This window comes from Protopterus annectens, chromosome 4.part0, assembly GCF_019279795.1.
Source record: "Protopterus annectens isolate FY-2018-M chromosome 4.part0, PAN1.0, whole genome shotgun sequence".
Lineage (NCBI taxonomy): Eukaryota > Metazoa > Chordata > Ceratodontiformes > Protopteridae > Protopterus > Protopterus annectens.
This window is the reverse complement of record NC_056733.1, coordinates 1,092,799,870-1,092,821,786: the sequence shown is the minus strand read 5'-3', so window position 1 is coordinate 1,092,821,786 and position 21,917 is coordinate 1,092,799,870.

Below are 21,917 nucleotides of genomic sequence, written 5' to 3'. Positions count from 1 at the left end.
TTTCTTTTAGAATAGGCCAGTATGTATTGATGACGCTTTTAAACATAGATGTATTTCTGTTATATGTAAGTATATATCTAAGAACTTGATTTTGATAATGGTAGCTGGAGTACTATTTCTTGATGCATATAAAAAAGCTTTGCAACCTGTCTCACATTTGCTGATGACATCATGCTTGATAATATTAACATTTGTCTCATTATATCCTCTGTGTGCGAAATCATGAGCAATTCATTGTAATTGTGATTCCATATTAATATCATTAGTGTTTAGTCTAGCTACCTTAATGAGCTGTTTTTTATCTATGTCGGATTAATATGTGGAGGATGTTAACTGGTTCCATGCAAGTAGGTGTTCTTCCTAATGGGTTTTCTATACACAGTTGTCTCGATCTGACCTGTTGTTTATTTTTTCAAAAATATATCTAAAAAAATTATACTTGAGCTAGCAATTTCACTTTTAAACCTCAGAAAATCTGTAGTAGTGGAAATGTATGCTTCAAAATTTTTAAATGCTTGAGCTGAGCCTCCTTATAAAAGAAAGAGATCATCGGCAAAGCATTTATAGAATTTAATTTTGGGTTGGGAGGATGGCCTAATGGGTAAGGTGTTTGCCTTACAAACACAAGGTGCAGGGTTTGAGTCTCACAAGGGATAATTGGCTAAGCTTAAAATGGCTCGCAAGGGCAGTTAGCTTAGTACTAATCTATGAACCTATGAACTATGGCAAGGGTTCATTACACTAAACATGCAGATACACTCCCACTGATACATTACAATATTGGCATATGCATTGGCAATGGGAGTACCCATTGCCATGCCTTTGATCTGTTTATATATATTTGCTACTGATGCAAAAAAATTTTATTAGTAAGAACCAGATGTAATAATTCACATATAGTGCTAATTTTGTCTCAGGTATAATCAGAAAAGTCAAAATGATGTTTTCTGACATGTTGAATGCCTGTATCATAGGGAATAACTGTAAATAAAGAGTCTACAGCAAAAGTAACTAGCATGCAGTCTTTAGGTGAATTAAAGACAACCAGTCTGGCAATTGATGGATAAACTCCACTGTATCTTTTATAATAGTTCCAGTAACAGGTAGAAATTTCTGTAATTATGCTTCCAAGTATTTGGATAATGATTCTGTTGCCCAACCACGAGCAAGTACAATTGGTCTCATCAGTAAGCATATGAGGGATTTATGCACCTTAGCTATTCCATATATAACAGGTATAAATTAATTGTCTGTACTAAAATAATTATAGAGATCTTGATCAATATAGTTATCTTTGCTCATCCGTTTGAGAGCTGCTAAAAGCAATGCTATGATTTCAGTGACTTCTTGCCTACTATCATCATATAATCAGAGGATACTAAAAGTTCATGCCTTTTACCGGTATAAAATCTGGTGTCCATAACAACTGTTCCACCACCTTTAGCTGCATTTCAATGAATATATCAGAGTTATTTAATAGACTTTTTTAATGTTAGATGTTGAGCAGATGTTAAATTAAAATACTTGTTCTGAGTGATTTCAGCATGCTTTTTATATAGCTCACGTTCAACAGCTTTCTCAAATGCTAGTACTGTTGGATTACTGACAGGAATAATGGTACTGGTTCATTTAAAATCACTACTCGCATTCTTGTTGGTGCCAAATACAATTTTTAAAATCAAAGAGCGAGTGAAATATTTACACTCTAGGAACAACTTTGCTATGTCTGCTTCTTGAGCAGGTATACAAGTTAGACCCTTGGAAAGCATAGAAAGTTCATTGTCTGTTAAATGGTAAGAAGAATTGTTAATTACTGTATTACTAGATCTGTTCAGGTTTTCATGTGGCTCCGTGTTACAGGCCTGTTGTTGACCTTCCATTTGCTGGTGTAACTCTTCCTCCTTGGTTTCGTTTCTGACATAGGTCCACATAGAGAATGGAAAAAATTGAATGGCTTGAGTGCTGATACATTATTGGCATCTACAATAGGAAGTGGATGTTGGATCTGCTAAGTAGCTACTTCCTCAAGCGCAGGACAAGTAGCATAGGTGTATTATGATTGGTTGTACTGATGGTTGCCAACATTACCTCTTGGCCAAATAAATATGTTCCGAGTTTTAAAATCCATAACATGTCATCAAAACTTTCTCTTTTTTCAAAGGCTATAATTCTGTCAAGGGATTCAGATAAAAGTTTAGAATGTTCATTAAGCTTAATATTCATAACCAGTTCCAAATAAGATGATTTTCAACATCCTTTTTCAGCTGCTTCTCTAGTGGGTCAAAATAAGCAAGTAGAAGTTCCATTCAGTGAAATGAGCAGCTCAGATTCATTATTTGCCAACATCTAAGCAAATCAGGACACTTCTCTCTAAAAGAGGTCATTTTTAGTATTCCTAGCCCCCTTGCTACTATTTTATGTTGTAGGTAAATAGAAAAGCTTAGTTGTTGCCATTGTAAGCATTTAAATGTATACATAGTCTGTTCAAATACTTGTAATTTACTTTAAAATTGTGCTAGTAGATCAGAATGCTAATTGTTTTGACCAGTAGATGATGTGATATATTTATCCAATTCAGTTAACAATGGATTATTAGTAATATTAATAAGGTCAGACAGAGGCCTCAAAGATCTTGCTGGCATTTTGCTGGTTGAAGGAATATTAAAGTTGTTCATGTCCACCATATCCACTGATAAAATATAAAGATGAATCAAAAAAATAAATCAGTGTGGTGACAAGTCTGGTACAGATAAGGTAATCCAAAATAGTAGAAAAAAATGTATCATGAACCATGAACAATTAAATACAAAGTTTAATTCGTTATCCACTAAGTTGCTAAAATCAGTTCAGTAGAGGTGCTTTGAAAAACTGCATCCAAATGCTAAAAACAGTTCAGTAAAAGTACATACAGATCCAAAAAGCTCAGAGCTCAGATGCAGTTCAATCAAAAATGCACTCAAAGAACAAAATTCAAGGTCCAAACACAAAAGAACTTAAAATCCAAATGCAAGTGTGAAGTACACTTTCACCCAGTGGGCTTCATCAAGCAAATAACAGTTGAATTACTCACTTTATATACCATTTAAAGTCACATGATTGAATAATCAATCATATGTTTTGAAAAAGTCATGTGATTAAAAAGTCATATGATTAAAAAATCATGTTCCTAACAGTCCAGTTAAACATGTTAAAATAAAAATAGAGATAAATTGTGGAGCAATGAAACAATGAAAGAAATTATGTATTTCTATAAAAAGAAGCATGATAGAATTTATAATTTTTTTTTATAAAAAACAGAACAAATGGTTAAATATCATCGAACTTGATTATATATATTTTTAAGATGTGCTTTAATGGTTACTATTTCATTAAATCCTGGTTATAGGTGTGCCTAAATACTAAGAATCCATTTCAGTTCTTCATGCTCAGTTAATTTAATGTCTTCTCCTTTTAATGGTCGTGATATAACTTATAATATGATAAATGTAAAGGTATGTCTTGCATCTGTTTCTGCAATGTGTTGATAAAGTGCATTCATCAGAACTTTTCTGTTATGCTGGCCAATCCCCTCCTTCAATTTCAGTTTGTTTTACCTATATAATATACATAACATGCACAACAAGAGGCATAATAGGCTATGTTTCTTGTATTACAACTACCATAGGCTCTAGGGGTAAAAATTTGACCATGTATGAGAGATGTAATATGTTTATCAGTAAGTATATATTTACACTGCATGCAATTATTACATTTATATGTGTCTTGCCTATTACTAGTTAAGCGCAAATAGCTGTTAGGTTGTTCCCTATAACACAGTATATTTTTAAATTTAGAGGCTGTCTTATTATGCCTCTTGCCGTGCATGTAATACATATTATATTGGTAAAACAAACAGAAAATTGAAGGAGAGGACTGGCCAGCATATATCTGATATTAATAGAAAAGTTTTGACAAATGCACTTTATAAACACATTGCAGAAACAATGCAAGACATACCTTTAAGTATACCATACTAAAAGTTAAATCACAACTATTAAGAGGAGGAGACATTAAATTGTTAACTTAGCGTGAAGAAATTAAATGGATTTTTAGATTTAAGGCACACCTATCATCACCAGAACTTAATGAAATGGTAACCATTAAACCACATCTTAATAATCTATAGAATCAAGTTTGATGAGATTTAATCATTTGTTGTGTTTTTTCTAAAAAATGTATAAATTCTATTATATTTGTCTTTATACATATACAGAATTCCTTTCATTGTGTCATTGCTCCACAATTTATTTCTAATTTAATTTTTATTTTAACATGTTTAACTGGACTGTTTTGAACATGATGTTTTTAATCATGTGTCTTTTAATCAAATAACTTTTTCTTAATATGTGACCATTCTAAACATGTGATTGTTTGATTGTGTGACTTTGAAATGATATATAAAGTGAGTTCTTAGTGAAATTAACCTTTCCATAGTAAATTCCAATTCTATAAATGCTTTGTCAAGGATATTTTTCTTTTATGGGGAAGCTCAGCTTAAGAGTTTAAAAATTGTGTAGCATATATTTCCACTACTACAGATTTTCTGAGGTTTAGAAGGGAAATTTCTATCTCAAGTATACATTTTCTAGATAAATCTTTGAAAAAATTAGCAACAGGTCAGACTGAGACAACTTTGTATAGCAAACTCATTAGGAAGAACACCTACTTACCTAGAACCAGTTTACATCCTCCAAATATTCATCCCAATATAGATAGAAACCAGTTCATGAAGGTAGCCAGACTAAACACTGATGATAATAATATGGAATCACAATTATAATCTATTGCTCATGAGTTCACACACAAAGGATATAATGAGAGAAAAGCTAATATTATCAACCATGATGTCATCAGCAAATGTGAGACAGATTCCAAAGTTTTTATATGAATCAAGATTTAGTACTCTAACTACCATTAACAAAATCAAGTTCATAGGTATACACTTACATACAACAGAAATACACCTATGATTAAAAATATCATGAGTAGATACTGGCCTATTCTAACAGAGATTCCAGAGTTATATAATGTTCTTAGCGTCTCACCTAAATTTAGTTATAGGAGAGCATCTAACTTTTAAAAGATATTGTGCTATAGAGGAGAACCTAATAGCCATTTGCATTTTACAAGAAATAGACAAGGCATGTATATACATAATAATTGCGTGCAGTATAAATATATACTTACTGATACGGATTACACATCCCGTACATGGTCAGGGTTTTATCCTTAGAGCATATGGTGGTTGTAATACAAGAAACACAGTCTATTAGTCCTCTTGCTGTGCATGTGCAATGCATATTATAGAGGTAAAACAAACTGAAAATTGAAGGAGGGGATTCACCAGGATATATCTGATATTAATAGAAAAGTTTTGACAAATGCCCTTTATAAACACATTGCAGAAACAGATGCAACACATACCTTTAAATCTGCTATACTAAAAGTTATATCACAATCATTAAGAGGAGGAGACATTAAATTAACTGTGTGTGAAGAACTGAAATGGATTTTTAGATTTAAGGCACATCTATCACCAGGACTTAATGAAATGGTAACCATTAAACTACATCTTAAACATCTATATAATCAAGTTCAATGATATTTAACCATTTGTTCTGTTTTTTTTTTTTTATAAAAAAATTTATAAATTCTATCATACTTGTTTTTATACAAATACATAATTCCTTTCATTGTTTCATTCCTCCACAATTTATTTCTATTTTTAATTTTATTTTTATTTTAACATTTAACTGCACTGCTTTGAGCATGATTTTTTAATCAAATGACTTTTTAATCACTTGACTTTTTGTAAACATGTGACTGTTCTAAACGTGATTGTTCCAGCATGTGACTTTGAAATGGTATATAAAGTGAGTTATGTAATTCAACTGTTATTTGCCTAATGAAACCCATTGGGTATAAGAGGATTTAACACTTGTATTTGGATTTTAAGTTCTGTTGTGTTTGGACCTTGAATTTTGTTATTTGCGTGCATTTTTGATTGAACTGCATCTGGACTCTGAGCTTTGAGGATCTGTATGTACTTTTACTGCACTGTTTTTAGCATTTGGATGCACTTTTGCAAAACACCTCTATTGAACTGATTTTAACAACTTAATGGATAACGAATTAAGCATACTTTTTAATTGTTCATGGTTCATGGTACATTTTTTTCTACTATTCTGGATTATCGTATCTGTACCGGGCTTGTCACCACACTGATACTGATTTATTTTTTCAATAAATATTAAATATCCAGTGAAAATTGGCTTTAAAGTTATTTTTTTAATAAAAAATCCTGGCAGAATAAATCAAACTAAGAAGAACAAAGTTTCAGTGCAGCTAACTCCATCTTTGCCACACAGTCTCACATTTTAATATTTGATTGCCCTCCCCATAAAGACGCTCAAGGTTTAATGAAGCATTTAATATAATTGTCTTGACATCCTCACAATAACTCTGTGATTTCATCCAGGTATGACATCACAGACTACCACAGATATAGGTAACCACAGCTAAACTGGCGATGTTACAAGCACATTTTGTTATGTGTCTTTGCAATTTATTGAACATTTTATTTAGCTTCATAATGTCACTACCTGATGGGGTTTCATTAATTTTGCCATCAGGTCCAACATTTTCTCTAGGTCATTAGTAGCATGTTCTGCTAGTTTTGGGACATTATACCAAGTGTCAGATGTACAGAGATCTGCAGTTAAAATTTATAAACACCATCTGATGGCAACATAGTAAATGCTTAAGTCTTTTGGATTCATCTTCTGTCAGATTCTCTATCCTACAAACTTGTGGCACCCATACAAGTTGGGTTCTGTATTCAGGTGATTACTCAACTAGATTTCCTGATGCCAGGACATGTATTTGCAGCCTCTGAGAAATATATTGCAATATGTAGTTACTTTTCTGCAAAGGAGTAACCCATGTTTTGAATTGTTTGGACTTAATAAACTAAAATATTTTATCTGAAGAGAGGATATTTGATTTTTCCCTGTGTGTAAAATTATACTACTGTTTCTGAAAGAGAAAGATAAATTGGAGAGAAACCTGGGGATACAAATTATATACTCACGCTTAAGTCTGTCTACCTAAAGTTGAATCCATTATGGAACTGTTAAAGTACATCATACTATCGGCCATTGCAGTCCTCATCTCTGGGGTATCCTAATTGCGGATAGCCCAATGTATGGCCTGAATTCCATATATGTACTTTCATCTAGTGGCTTCATCAAATCCCTTTCACTGGAATGTATGGACATTAGTGGCATAACAGGGACATGAACCAGTGTGTCATCTTTAGATCTTTCCTGCCATACAGCTGCATGGCTATCATTATTAGTCTGTTAGCGGACCTGCTTCTGGAAAAAAATAAGTATCCCTTGGAGGAATTGGCTTGTAGTTTTGTTTTTAATTTATTTATTTAGTCACTCATCCATTCATTCATTCATTCAGTCATTCATTCATTCCATTTGTTAACCAGGGATTTCTGACTGAGGCACGATACCTCCTTTTCAATGGAGGCCTGCAGAGCTCAGTTGGTTAACTGTTACAACAGGGTAACAATAGTAAGTGCCAAACATCAGTAGAGCTATGTACATAAGATATCTAAACATAAAAAAATAATAAAAAATAACAAGGATATTGAAGACCAGAAGTAGTAAGTGATGATAAAATGTATATACTTATATACATACATGCACACACACACACACACACACACACACACACATATATATATATATATATATATATATATATATATATATATATATATATATATATATATATATATATATATTTAGGGTATCTAATGCAGTGAGGATGAGCATATTTTTGAGAAGAAGGGACACCAGGAGGTGATAGGAGAACTAAGTAGGAATAAGTCAGTTGCAGAGTAGTGTGAAGGATAAATAGCTGAAAAGAAGAGTGAGCCATTAGTAAGGGTAGGCTGTGCTTAGATACAAAATGGAGGGAAGAATGGCTAGGAAAGTGTGGCTTGTATACATCTGGGTAGAATCAATATCATCATCTAGTGATATGATTCCAATCAGATTACATATGGTGATTTTATTTATCTATTATAGCACTGTTGTTTCATATGACTAGCAATTCCAGTTTTGAGTGAAAAGCATTTTTAGCTATGTTACAATATTTTACTATGTTGTTCTGGTCTGATGTTTGTAGGTAATGAGTTTCATATACTGGCCACAATAGAGTAAATGCAGTTTCCATACTGATTATGAGATTTGGAAATAAGAAGGTGATTTTGGTGCATGAATCACAGTTGCCTAGTAGGACTGTACCTCTAATGGTTTGTCCATAACAGTTTTTTATTTGTTTTGTATAGGATATTGTAGACTATCTCAAGTTGTTTAAAATTTAGACTTTGCACGAATTCTAACCAGTTTAGCCTTTGGAGTGCTAGGCCATGATGGGATTTGTTTAGTAGCTTAGCAGCAAGTCTTGTTGTCTTATGATAACTTTGTTCAAGTCTACATAATAGGGCTATTTGTGAGTTTTTGAGGGTAGTAGAGGCATATAGCTGACTGGAATTATTCTAGTAGAACATAATTATCTAGGTCTGTGTGTTTGTGTGTGTGTGTGTGTGTGTGTGTGTGTGTGTGTGTGTGTGTGTGTGTGTGTGTGTGTGTGTGTGTGTGTGTGTGTGTGTGCATGTGTGTGTGTGTGTGTGTGTGTGTGTGTGTGTGTGTGTGTTTTAAACCACAGTTAATCTAATGATCAAATTTAAATGTTTGATCTATAACTACACCAATCAATTTCTAATGAGTCACTTGTTCTATGACCGTGCTATGAAGAGATGCAGTTTTGATATAACAGTTATTCGGTATTAGTGTTACTGCAGTTAAATAAAATTGGTTCTTTTGCTTGTAATGCTAAATTGGATTCCTTTACCCAGCTTTTTTCCTGTTGACTGAAATGAGATTTTTTTTTTTTTTGCAGTTGTTTACATGCTGAGGATGAGAATATTTACGTGGAGTCAAGCTGGTATTTTTTTAATACTTTGTACATAATAAGGTTAAACAATTGACCAATGCAGAACTTCTGCATTGAAAGACTGGTAGCTAGACTAGTTATACAAACAGTGCACACTTTGTATACAATAGTTTTTTAAACCATTGCATAATTATAAGGCTGTTATTCTGTGCAGAAGCTGGTTGTGGGAATTGTGTCAAAAGCTTTCCAGAGATCTCGGAAAAAATGATATCTCATTGATTCTTAGCTTAATATAGTGTGCCAAGAAATTTAAGGACAGCAGTCTATGTACTGTAATGTGTAAAAAAGACGTGCTGAGTAAGAAGCAATAGATTACAGTAGATTATTTTCTAAGAAGTGCTCATGTAATTGATTATGGTTATATTTTTCAAGTATTTTAGAGAATGGGAAAATGTGGCTATTGACCTATAATTTGCAAATTCTTTGATTGCCTCTCCTTTACAAAGTGGTGCTAAATGTGGTTTCTTCCAGGTGCAGTGTACTTATATGCCTTGTAAAGATACACTATTATAGGTTCATAGGTTCATACTAGGCTATCTGCCCTAGGGCATTTACAAGCCTAGCCAGAGTGTGTTTGGCTTTCGCCACCCATTTTAAAATGAATTTTGCTATGCCCGTTTTCGAGGTTAGTATATTGTGTATCTGTCTAACAGTGACACAGAAGTGATACCTGGAGTAAATCTACAATCTCCCATCCACTCATCAAGATTCCTCTTGAAGAGAGTCAATGAGAGACTCTGCCTAACCTGGACTGGGATTTTATTCCAGAGTGAAGGGAGCCTCTGGGTTATGAATCTGTCCCTCCAGCATGTCCTATATATTTCAGTACTGAGGTTCAAGTCTCTCAAGCGCGTAGCTAGATGGGATTTGGATTTTCTGAGGTGCAGCATGTCCATTAATTCCGGGTTGGACATGGCTTTATACGTCAGGCACAGATCGCCTCTGAGCAGGCGGTATGCCACTGAGTAGACAATACTTACTGTATATGCAACTGAGTTAGCAGTAGTTTGGTGATATTTTGGCAGAAGTTGATCTGGAGCCTAGGAGTTGGGCATTAATTTCTTTGGTACCTTATGTACTTGGGCAACTGAAACATGCTATATATTAAAGTTACCATTGAGCAGTCCTGAGTCACATAGAGGTGTTGTGTTAGTGTTGCATACTGCAAATGAACTTGACTCTATGAAGTTTGTATTAAATTTGCAGGTGATGTTGTAACTTGATTCACTGAAAAGTGGTCTGGATACTAATTTTTGCCTGTTATTTGAAGTTTATTGATATAAGTCCAAAATGTGTTTGGGCTATGTATTTTATTCATTTAGATTTTTTTTTTGGTGTTTAACATTGTTTCTAAAAGCTTTATATTCTTAAAAGTGTTTTGGAAAGGGATGAGATTTCCACTGCTTTCAAGCAGTGCCCTTCAGGATAATCTTTTCTGTACTGTGGAGTCTTAACCAGGGAGAAATAATACTGTACTTTATTTTCTTTTTCATCATACATGCTATGGAACTGAGAATAGTTAGAAAGGTTTTTGTTGTGGTATTCTGCACCATTAACAAGGGGAGGTTGACTGAGATGTAGATGCAGCACTGTAAGACTTTGTTAAAGCTGTTTAAACTTAGCGATTGCTCTGATCTAATTCATTTATGCAACATATTCTTGTTTTGTATGGCAGCATGGAGCATATAGAAGGTTATGATCATCCATGCAGAATGAAAAAAGCTCCTGTGCTTATTCTTAAGATTATTATCCAATCAGCTGTGTTTTTGCTGAGCACTGATTTATCCACTGCAGTATATTCTTTCAGTGTCTGGGTAAAGTTAAACAATTTCAGGATTATGTTTTACTGTAAGTGTGATTTTAATGTTGAGAAATGTTGTCTCCTAAAAATATTATGCCTTGTTTTAGGGTAGTAGAAAGCCAAAAGACTATGTTTTCAAGTGTGTGTATGTTTCTATGCATTGTTTGATATATTTCTAGGTTGTATATAAACAGTGACTATGTATAGTAATTTATGTGAGTTACTTATGATATTAAATACATGAGTAATTCTGCCTTATCAAATGTTGGTATGGTTTATTAGATGGTGTTATATGATGTTATAAATACATTTTTTCTGTTCCTCCTGCTATGTCAGATTTTCTGTCAAGTCATGGTAGAATATATCCTGGTGGTAGGATTTCCTGGTGGTAGGATTTCTTTATAGGTAATTTTACTTTTAACCAAGATTCAGTTACTGCAAGTATATCTGGCTTGTTTTGATACATCCAGCTATGCATCTCTGATTTTGTTACGTATACTTCTAGTGTTAATTTGAAAGATTTGTAGGCCTAGTAGAAGTTTAGCATGTTTATTCAACATTTAAGAATGGTATAAAGGACTGGAGTTTATTTCAGTGTCTCCTTATTTCATTATGACAACATGCATATAGTAATGTCTACTTTTTAACAAAAGTTTGTCTTTTTGGATGTATATACCCTCTCATATGACTGCCAACAGGGTGCTGGCGGAAATTGGGCTACTGTTGGCCGAAGGAGGAGAAGAGGCGGAAGGCATGGCCGAAGGCAGGAAGAGAGGAGAAAGGCTAGGACTGTGGTAGTGAGGGTCGGAACTTTGAATGTTGGCAGTATGACTGGTATAGGGGGAGAGCTAGCTGATATGATGGACAGAAGGAAAGTTGGTATATTGTGTGTGCAAAAGACCAGATGGAAGGGGAGTAAGGCTAGATGTATCGGAGGTGGGTTCAAATTGTTTTATCATGGTGTGGATGGGAGGAGAAATGGCGTAGGAGTTATTCTGAAGGAACAGTATGCAAAGAGTGTTTTGGAGGTGAAAAGGGTGTCGGATAGAGTGATGTTTATGAAGCTGGAAATTGATGGCGTAATGATTAATGTTGTTAGTGCATATGCTCCACAAGTTGGGTGTGCAATGGATGAGAACGAAAAATTTTGGAGTGAATTAGATGAAGTGGTGATGACTGTACCCAAAGGTGAGAGAGTGGTGATTGGAGCAGATTTAAATGGGCAAGTTGGTGAAGGGAACAGAGGGGATGAGGAAGTGATGGGTAGGTATGGTGTTAAACAAAGGAATGCAGAAGGTCAGATGGTAGTGGATTTTGCGAAAAGGATGGATATGGTTGTGGTGAATACGTATTTTAACAAGAGGGAGGAGCATAGGGTGACATACAAGAGTGGGGGAAGATGCACACAGGTGGATTATATCTTATGTAGAAGGGCCAGTTTGAAGGAGATTGGAGACTGTAAAGTGGTGGCCGGAGAAAGTCTAGTTAGGCAGCATAGGATGGTGGTTTGTAGGATGACGTTGGTGATCAAGAAGAGGAGGAGGAGTGTGAGGGCAGCACCAGGGATCAAATGGTGGAAATTGAAAAAGGGTAATTGTGAGGTGGAGTTCAGGGATGAGTTAAGACAGGCACTGGGTGGCAGTGAAGAGTTATCAAATAGCTGGGTAACTACAGCAGAGCTAGTAAGGGAGACGGCTAGAAAGGTGCTTGGTATCACATCGGGACAGAGGAAGGATGACAAGGAGACATGGTGGTGGAATGAGGAAGTACAGAAGAGCATACAGGCAAAGAGGTTGGCGAAGAAGAAGTGGGATTGTCAGAGAGATGAAGAAAGTAGACAGGAGTATAAGGAGATGAGGTGCATGGCAAAGAGAGAGGTGGCGAAGGCTAAGGATAAGGCTTATGAAGAGTTGTATGATAGGTTGGACACTAAGGAGGGAGAAAAGGACCTGTACATATTGGCTAGTCAGAGGGACCAAGCTAGGAAAGATGTGATAAAGGATAATGAGGGAAATATACTCACAAGCGAGGAGAGTGTGCTGAGGAGATGGAAATAGTACTTTGAGGGGTTGATGAATGAAGAGAATGAGAGGGAGAGAAGGTTGGATGATGTAGGGATAGTGAATCATGATGTACAATGGATTAGCAAGGAGGAAGTAAGGATAGCTATGAAGAGAATGAAGAATGGAAAGGCTGTTGGCCCAGATGACATACCTGAGGAAGCATGGAGGTGTTTAGGTAAAATGGCAGTGGAGTTTTTAACCAGATTGTTTAATGAAATCTTGAAAAGTGAGAGGATGCCTGAAGAATGGAGAAAAAGTGTTTTGGTACCGATTTTTAAGAATAAGGGTGATGTGCAGAGCTGTAGTAACTACTGAGGGATTAAATTGATCAGTCACAGCATGAAGTTATGGGAAAGAGTAGTGGAAGCTAGGTTAAGAAGGGATGTGATGATTAGTGAACAGCAGTAAGGTTTCATGCTGGGAAAGAGCACTACAGATGCGATGTTTGCTCTGAGAGTGTTGATGGAGAAGTACGGAGAATGTCAGAAGGAGTTGCATTGTGTTTTTGTCGACTTGGAGAAAGCATATGACAGAGTGCCTAGAGAGGAGTTGTGGTATTGTATGAGGAAGTCAGGAGTGTCAGAGAAGTATGTAAGAGTGGTACAGGATATGTACGAGGGTAGTGTGACAGCGATGAGGTCTGCGGTGGGAGTGACGGATGCATTTAAGGTGGAGGTGGGGTTACATCAAGGATCAACTCTGAGCCCTTTCTTATTTGCAATGGTGATGGACAGGTTGACAGATGAGATCAGACAGGAGTCCCCATGGACTATGATGTTTGCAGATGACATTGTGATCTGTAGTGAGAGTAGGGAACAGGTGGAGGAGACCCTGGAGAGATGGAGATATGCTCTAGAGAGAAGAGGAATGAAGGTCAGCAGGACTAAGACAGAATATATGTGTGTGAATGAGAGGGAGGATAGAGGAATGTTGAGGATGCAAGGAGTAGAGGTGGTGAAGGTGGATGAGTTTAAATACTTGGGGTCAATAGTTCAGAGTAACGGTGAGTGTGGAAGAGAGATGAAGAAGAGAGTACAGGCAGGATGGAGTGGGTGGAGAAGAGTGTCAGGAGTGATTTGTGACAGACGAGTACCTGTAAGAGTGAAAGGGAAGGTCTACAAGAGGGTAGTGAGACCAGCTATGTTATATGGGTTGGAGACAGTGGCAGTGACAAAAAGGTAGGAGTTTGAGCTGATGTGACAGAGTTAAAGATGTTAAGATTTGCACTGGGTGTGACGAGGGTGGACAGGATTAGGAATAAGTATATTAGAGGGTCAGCCCAGGTTGGAAGGTATGGAGACAAAGCCAGAGAGGCAAGATTACATTGGTTTGGACATGTGCTGAGAAGGGATGTGGAGTATATTGGGAAAAAGATGCTAAGGATGAAGCTACCAGGTAACAGGAAAAGAGGAAGGCCTAAGATAAGGTTTATGGATGTGGTGAGAGAGGACATGCAGGTGGTTGGTGTGACAGAGCAAGATGCAGATGTTAGGAAGAAATGGAAACAGGTGATCCGCTGTGGCGACCCCTAACGGGAACAGTCGAAAGAAGATGATGATACCCTCTCATATTATTCAATAGTATTCATATTATTCAATCCACTAATTGGCCTCCTCACCTCCTATGAAACCACACTTGACACCAGTACATCACCTATGTATAAAAACATATTCTGTGGTACTCATTCCTCATCACGTATCTACCCAAAAGTGGAAACATAAATTCTAACCCAGGCCCACCCTTAAATCCAAACCCCAAAGGTAACCCCAAAGATATAAACATACTAACACTGAACCTTAGAAGTATATGTAGTAAGATAGCCCCACTTCATGCCTGGATTGATCAAAATAAACTGGACATATAAGCACTTACTGAAACATGGCTACACCCCAATGTAAAAGACTCGGAAATAATACCTCCAAACTTTGCAAAAACCAGATGTGATAGATCTAAAAAGAAAAGGGAAGGGATAGCCCTTCTATATCTGTCTGCACTCAATATCACACTCTACACCAGTAATATACCCACCTTTTCTAATGCTGAGGTACTAATCTCTTTTTTGAACCTTAACACGGCAAAAAGAATTTGCATAATATTAATATACATCCCACCAGGTCACACTATACCAGTGTTGAAAGATATATTATCCTGGACATCCCATACAATATATCATGAAACAATCTTAGGATATGTTAATATAGACTGGCAGACCATTGCTTCTAACTCCCCCATAAATAGTATCAGTCTGTATGGTTTTTCACAGATTATTAATAGTCCAACACGATATTCCACCCTAGACTGGATCCTAGTATCCCACCCCACCAATTATCCCTCTTTAGGTACACTGTCTGTTTCACTAAGTGATCATCAGCCAGCTTATGCCATTAGAACAAACTATCAACCACTAAGAGTATTTACTGTAAAATAGGATAGGAATGTAACTAATTTTTGTCAGCATAAATTCAGCAGTCTCCTACATGAAATAGACTGGACACCCCTTAAACTGCTATCCCTTAATGATGCTGTACTATACATTAATAACACCTTCCTTCACCTACTTAATACTCTAGCCCCCGTTTGCATGAAAAGAATCAAAAACAACTCAGTCCCATGGCTCTCTAAGAAATGTAAACACCTGATAAAGCAAAGGGACCTAACCTGGAATACCTGGGAATTAAACAAAAATGAACAAAATCATGTCAACTTCAAAACACTATGTAACAAAGTGACAAATTTAATAAACCAAGATAAGATATCGTACTATTCCCAGCTTCATCTCCAGCATAAAATGAACCTCAACAAATTTTGGTGGTCCATCTCTAGTCTACTTTACCCTGGGATAAATAGAGATCACATCCCATCACCTGATAACTCCTCATCACAAATAGCCAAAAACTTTAACAAGCATTTCATAAAATCAATATCAGACCTATTAACTAACACCCCTAACACTGAACCCCCCCACACACCCTTCAACCTATTTAGGCACCAATCCTATACCATCTATTACCTCTAACCCTAGCATTAATAATCCCCCTACTCAACAAAATGTCATAAAAACCCCATTCTCATTTCAGCCCATACCCACAAATATCATAAAGAAATTGCTATAAAAACTAAAACCCTGTTGCACCTCAACTGATAATCTTCCACCACACTACCTCAAACTGGCTACCAACCAAGTATCCTTATTAATAGGTCTTTATCTGAATCTGAAGTACCAAAAATATAGAAACAATTTCACATCACTTCATCCACAAAGGAGGCAATTCTATTGAACTAACCAATTTCCATCCTGTATCCATCTTGTCACCCATATGCAAAATTCTCGAGAGAGGTATCCATCAGCAGATAATGCAATACCGATTGTAAAGCAATCTTTTAACCAAAAACCAACATGGTTTCTGACCCAGCCACAGCACATCTATAGCCCTCTTATCCTTTACAGACACAGTGAACAAGGCCAGAGATGCAGGATGCTATACAGCCTCAGTATTCTTTGACCTCTCTAAGGCCTTTGACACAGTCTCTCATTCTCTATTACTAAACACACTGTCAAACTTAGACTTCTCACATAATGCAGTAAAATGGTTTCAGAGCTACGTAAAGGATTGTAAACAAGCAGTGAAATGGTCTAACAAACTCTCACCATTTCTCCACAACCCTACTGAAGTTTCTCAAGACTCCATCCTTGGACTCCTACTCTTCAACATTTTCACTAACAACCTTCACACTTCCTGCCACCCTTGAACACTCATTCAATAAGCTGATGATTCCACCATATTCTGTACTGCTCAATCACTACCAGAACTGCTACCAAAAACTCAAAAACTCAACATTCCTTTACTCCAGTCGAATCCTGGCTGAAAAAAATGCCCACTCTTTCTTAATCCAAAGAAGACTAAATTAGTACTCTTCCACCCCAAAAACACTGATCATTTCAACATCTTGGCATCTAACAACACTGTCATAGAAATAGTGCCTAAAACCAAACTTCTAGGAGTAATCTTTGACAATAAACTTTACTTTGACCACAGTATACAGCAAAATATAAAGAAAACTCATCAAAAACTGTGACTGTTTTATAGAAACGAACATTTCTTAACTACAGCAAGCAAAGTTTCCTTCACGAAAACCTTTTTCTTCCCTCCCTTCTTTACGGAGCCCCTATTCTAACTAATTTACAAACTTCTTCCCTAAGCAAGATGGAACAGTGCTACAACAAAGTTGCAAAGTTTGCCACAAATTCTAACCACACACCACTGTAAACCACTACTAGAACTAAACTGGCTTGAACTTCCCAATCAACTTGCTTTTATTCAGCTATCCACTTTGCACAACCTTATTTTCAAGTGTACTGCCTGCCCTACGCTTGCCAACTTAGTCGCACCTTGTACACCAAATAGATCCCTTATGATCAGAAGATAAAAATCTTTTAGCTATCTGAAAACCCCCTGTATTTATATTCTGTCTCTAAACTATAGAATTCACTACCTCTTGCTACAAGGTCTATGCCTGGCCTAACACGCTTTAAAGCCTCTTTAAAAAATCATCTCAGAAATGCATGGTTCTGCTCCTGTATAAATCCAGCCTAATGCTTAGCTCTTCCTCTTCCACACTAGCTTCATTTGCTTCTTCTTCTGTTGCATTTCACTCATTCACAGTCTACAAGATCCTAATGTCTCTTGTACGCCTTCTCTGTTTCTATACCATATCCTTAAGCCACTGCTTCTTCTTAACTCTCTCACCATCTTTCTGCATCATTAACTCTTCTGCTATTATTTCCTAACTGAAACCATCATTTTATTTTTCATGTACTATAACAACCAGTGTCATACATTGTACTATCTACATACTACATTTGTACACTTTATCTACTCATAGGCTATGTGTATGTTGTTAGAATAAATAAAATTGTCTAAAATTAAATAAATATATAGAATTATCCAGATGTGTAGTATATCTTGTAACTTAATTTACATTCTATCACTGTATTTTTGTATAGTAGTCCTCATGTCACTTGTACTGTTTTTGGACTATAATGTATTTTGTATTGCACTGTATGTGGAATTTTTCTCCCTGGGCCTCCACTGAAAATGGGTTCTGTAGCCCCAGTTGGACCACCCCAGTAAACAAATGTCAAATAAATAAATAAATTGTGTTTGTTGTTTTAACTGTGTAGGTAGAAAGCAAATAAATGAGCATAGGTTGTGATGTTTAAATACTGTGGTTGTTCATAAAATGTGTGGGTTTTAAATTTATTTGCTGTGAAGATACTATTGCGTCATATTCTGTAAGAATTGTTAAGATAGGATTATGGTAAGTGTTGAAGTGTAAATAATACATTTAACAGTGAATATTTTATTTTTCATTTACATTTTTTACCGGGAAAGTCCAACTGGGACAGAGCCCATTTTCAGCAGAGCGCTGGGAAGAAATGCTCCAGACATGTCTAGGAGGAAACTGAAGCACCCAGAGGAAACCCACTTGGAAGCAGGGAGGACATGCAGGCTCCACACAGAAAACACCCCAAACAAGAATCAAACTGGAGAACTTCTTGCTGTGAGGTGACAATGTGAATCGCTGCACTACTGTACCGTCATATGTATTAGTTTGTGTATGCAGTAGTAATAACTGAAAAAGACAGAATCTTGCAGTACAGATGGTAAGAGTCAGAAAGATATATGCAATAGTGGTTATTTATTGAGTAGAACATACTTTATGTAAAGTACATGACACTGTACGGTTATAGTAGTTTTTCATATCTGATAGCGAATCAGATTCAGAATTCTTTGTTAAACTTAATGATTGCATTGTCTGTTGAAAACAAATTATCCATAAATACTTCAACTGCAGCTGTCTTTTTTGACTTAGCTTGGAGCACAATATAAATGCTTGTCTGTATAATGCCAGTTTCACCCTGAGCACAATTAGGGAAAAAGAGAAATCTTTCCAGGAGTTTGTTGATCAAAAGATGGTGCATGTCGGTTCTGCAATGCTATGGCATTAGATAAGACATCTGAGAACCTACCTCCTAAATGCAAGTGTTCCAAAAAATATCATAGGAAGAAACAATGGGAGACCAAGGACAGTCCATCAGACATCACTGATTTCTCCACATCCAGCGACATTGAATATGGCAAGGTATTTTAGGCAGTCCCCTCACTGGTGTCATTTTTTAACAAGGCCTCTTCCAGAACAACTAGGCAGGCAACTGTGATTTTTCATATATCCTCTCAGATCAACACTAACATGTTGGTTTCTGTTGAAGCCTTATACAGAGTCCCAGTGCCAAGCACTCGCATTGTAATTTCCAAGGTGAGGGTGGAGTCCCCTTTATAGATGTTTGTGAGAAGAGTTGTTGAGACCAAGTGCAAATCTTGATCATCAGCTGGCAAGTCAAAGCATCCAAGATGGTGTTCCTTGAGAGTCAGTGACCTAAAGAATCAAAGAACAAATCAGTATCCATCAGCTTGCTTCAGCCTAGGTGAAGTGGAGGTTTAGCCCCATTCACCTCCTGGGCCTCTTTTTGAAATTGTTAAGGTATCAAGGTCTCAATCCAAGAAATAAATGTGAAAATTCCCTTGGAGGATTCAGACATCCCAGAATATGAGGAAGATGAACTGGCTTATGCTGGTCAGTTTCCTGACACTGAGGACAATATGTTTTCTATTTCTCATCCAGGCAAATTCTCCACTGGGGACACATTTCATAAAATAAAACAGGAGCTGCAATGGGAGTCTAAGTAGTATTCACAGGCCCGTCTCAAATATAGAGCTTTCATGAGCCTCCCTTGCTGTTCCTCTAGTCTTGTATGTCCTGGAAGATGCATTTTTTTCAAATCAGATGCCTTTCCCATGCTCATAGGAAGCCTGACTACTTCTAAACATTCAAGGATTCCCATAAGTTCTTATATAAGAACCCTTTGCCTGATCCAACATCAGTGTCCTTGGATTTCAGGAAGTAATCCTCTACAGCTCCATCCAGGAAGCACATTCTGAATGACAGGAAGAGTAGAATATGCAACTGATTCAAGAAAGAAAGTTTGCACATCTATTACCCTGACTTCCAGAGCCTTCAGTTACCAGACCCACATGTTTGCTTACCAGAAAATATTGTTGGAAAGATAAGGGTCAGGACAAAGAGGAACTTGTTCAGTAATCTTTAGCAGGAGATACTTGAACAGTCTGTCCTCTCAGCCCATGTTGCCAAGCACTCCAGGAAATGTGGTTATGGTGGTGCAGGGCATGAGCAATAAGATCAATACCCAGCTGAGAACACAACCCCTACCAGATTGTGTGGAGTCAGCTTTAAATAAGGAACTCCATTTAGACCACTCCCCATTGAAGGTGTGTGCAAGGGATAGGAGAAAAAGGGCAAGCAATCATTTAATCTCAGGTACCAACATTTTGTGAAGATTATCCCCCAAAATTACAGCCATTGTACCTCAAACAAGGCAAAATAAGACTGGCAAGGGAAAAAAGGCCAGATCTAGATAAAACTGGCAAGTTAAACCAAAGAAGAAGCCTGAATGCCACCAAGGTAATGACTTCCAGAAGGAGGGAATAGCCATAACTCAGACTGGCTGCCCTCCTTTCTCAAAAACCCAACCCACTCTTTCCTCAATACCCATTCCTCCTTTCCTACAGTACAGATAGGAAAGCATATACCATTATTTGTAGAAATGTGTAAAAATGTGACTCAGTAACAGTAGGTCCCAAATTTTCTACACCAAGGGTTGTATTTTTAAACAAACCAATGTGTGAGGCTATACCACCAATGCCAAGGGACAAGCTCCCCACCTCCCAAACTTTTTTTTTCCCAAACTGATTTATTGATGACGAGATCCATAGAAAAGTCGCTTTATGATTTCCTATTGATAGAATCACCCCTCATACCTTTAATTAAGGGCTTGCCCAAGTTGCATAAGAATGAATATCCTCCCCCACTACGTCCTATAGTATCAGGTGACCATTGGGTCACTGAGAATGCCTCCCTATATATACAATCAAAGCTTGGAGTAATGGTGAAAGAAATACCTACGATCCTAAAGGATTCTTATGAGCTTTTGGATGACCTTAAACAAAATCTAGTGAGAAATAATGTTAATACTGATACTTTATTGGTCACGTTAGACATAGAAAGTTTGTTCACAAGTATTCCCAATGAATACGGTCTAGATGCAGTAAGGCTCCACCTGACTGAGCTGGGAACAATGGATAACAACGAGGTTATGAATATTTGTTGTATGTTGGACTTAGTCCTAAACAACAATATTTTTTTGTTTGACCACACGGTGTATGCGCAGACATGGGGAGTAGCCATGGGCACTCCCTGTGCTAACGCATACGCCAACCTGGTGGTCTATAGATGGGAGAAAGAGAACATCTTCAGTGACCCTAGGTTTAGTAACGTTATCCTGTATAGACGGTTCGTGGATGACGTTCTATTGCTCTGGAATGGTGATATAGATACGCTGAAGGATTTCATTTGTTTTATGAACACTACTACGTCGTTCTTTAGGTTCACTTGTGAGTATTCTCTAGTGAGTGTTAATTTCTTGGATATCACTCTCACTAAAAGTAACAACAATGACTTAGTCACCACCTTATATAGGAAGCCCTGTTGGAGGAATAGTATCCTCCACTATGACTGTTTACACCCACGCCATATATTTCGCAATATTGTGAAAGGTCAGATGGGTAGGATACTGAGAATATGTAGTGACAAGTTGGATGCCATACAATTGATTGAATGTCAAAAACAGTACTTTATAAATAGAGGATACCCTATAAAGTTGGTTAATGATGTAACTGAGTCCTTATTAGAGAATCCAACACACTGGAAAGTATCAGGCCAAGCCCTACGTAAAAGAGAGAATAATAAGAACATTATGTATGACATCAAGTATACCAGTGATACAGAACACCTAACCAGGATTGTTAGAGAGAACTGGAAAGTTTTGTTTTCAGATCCAATAC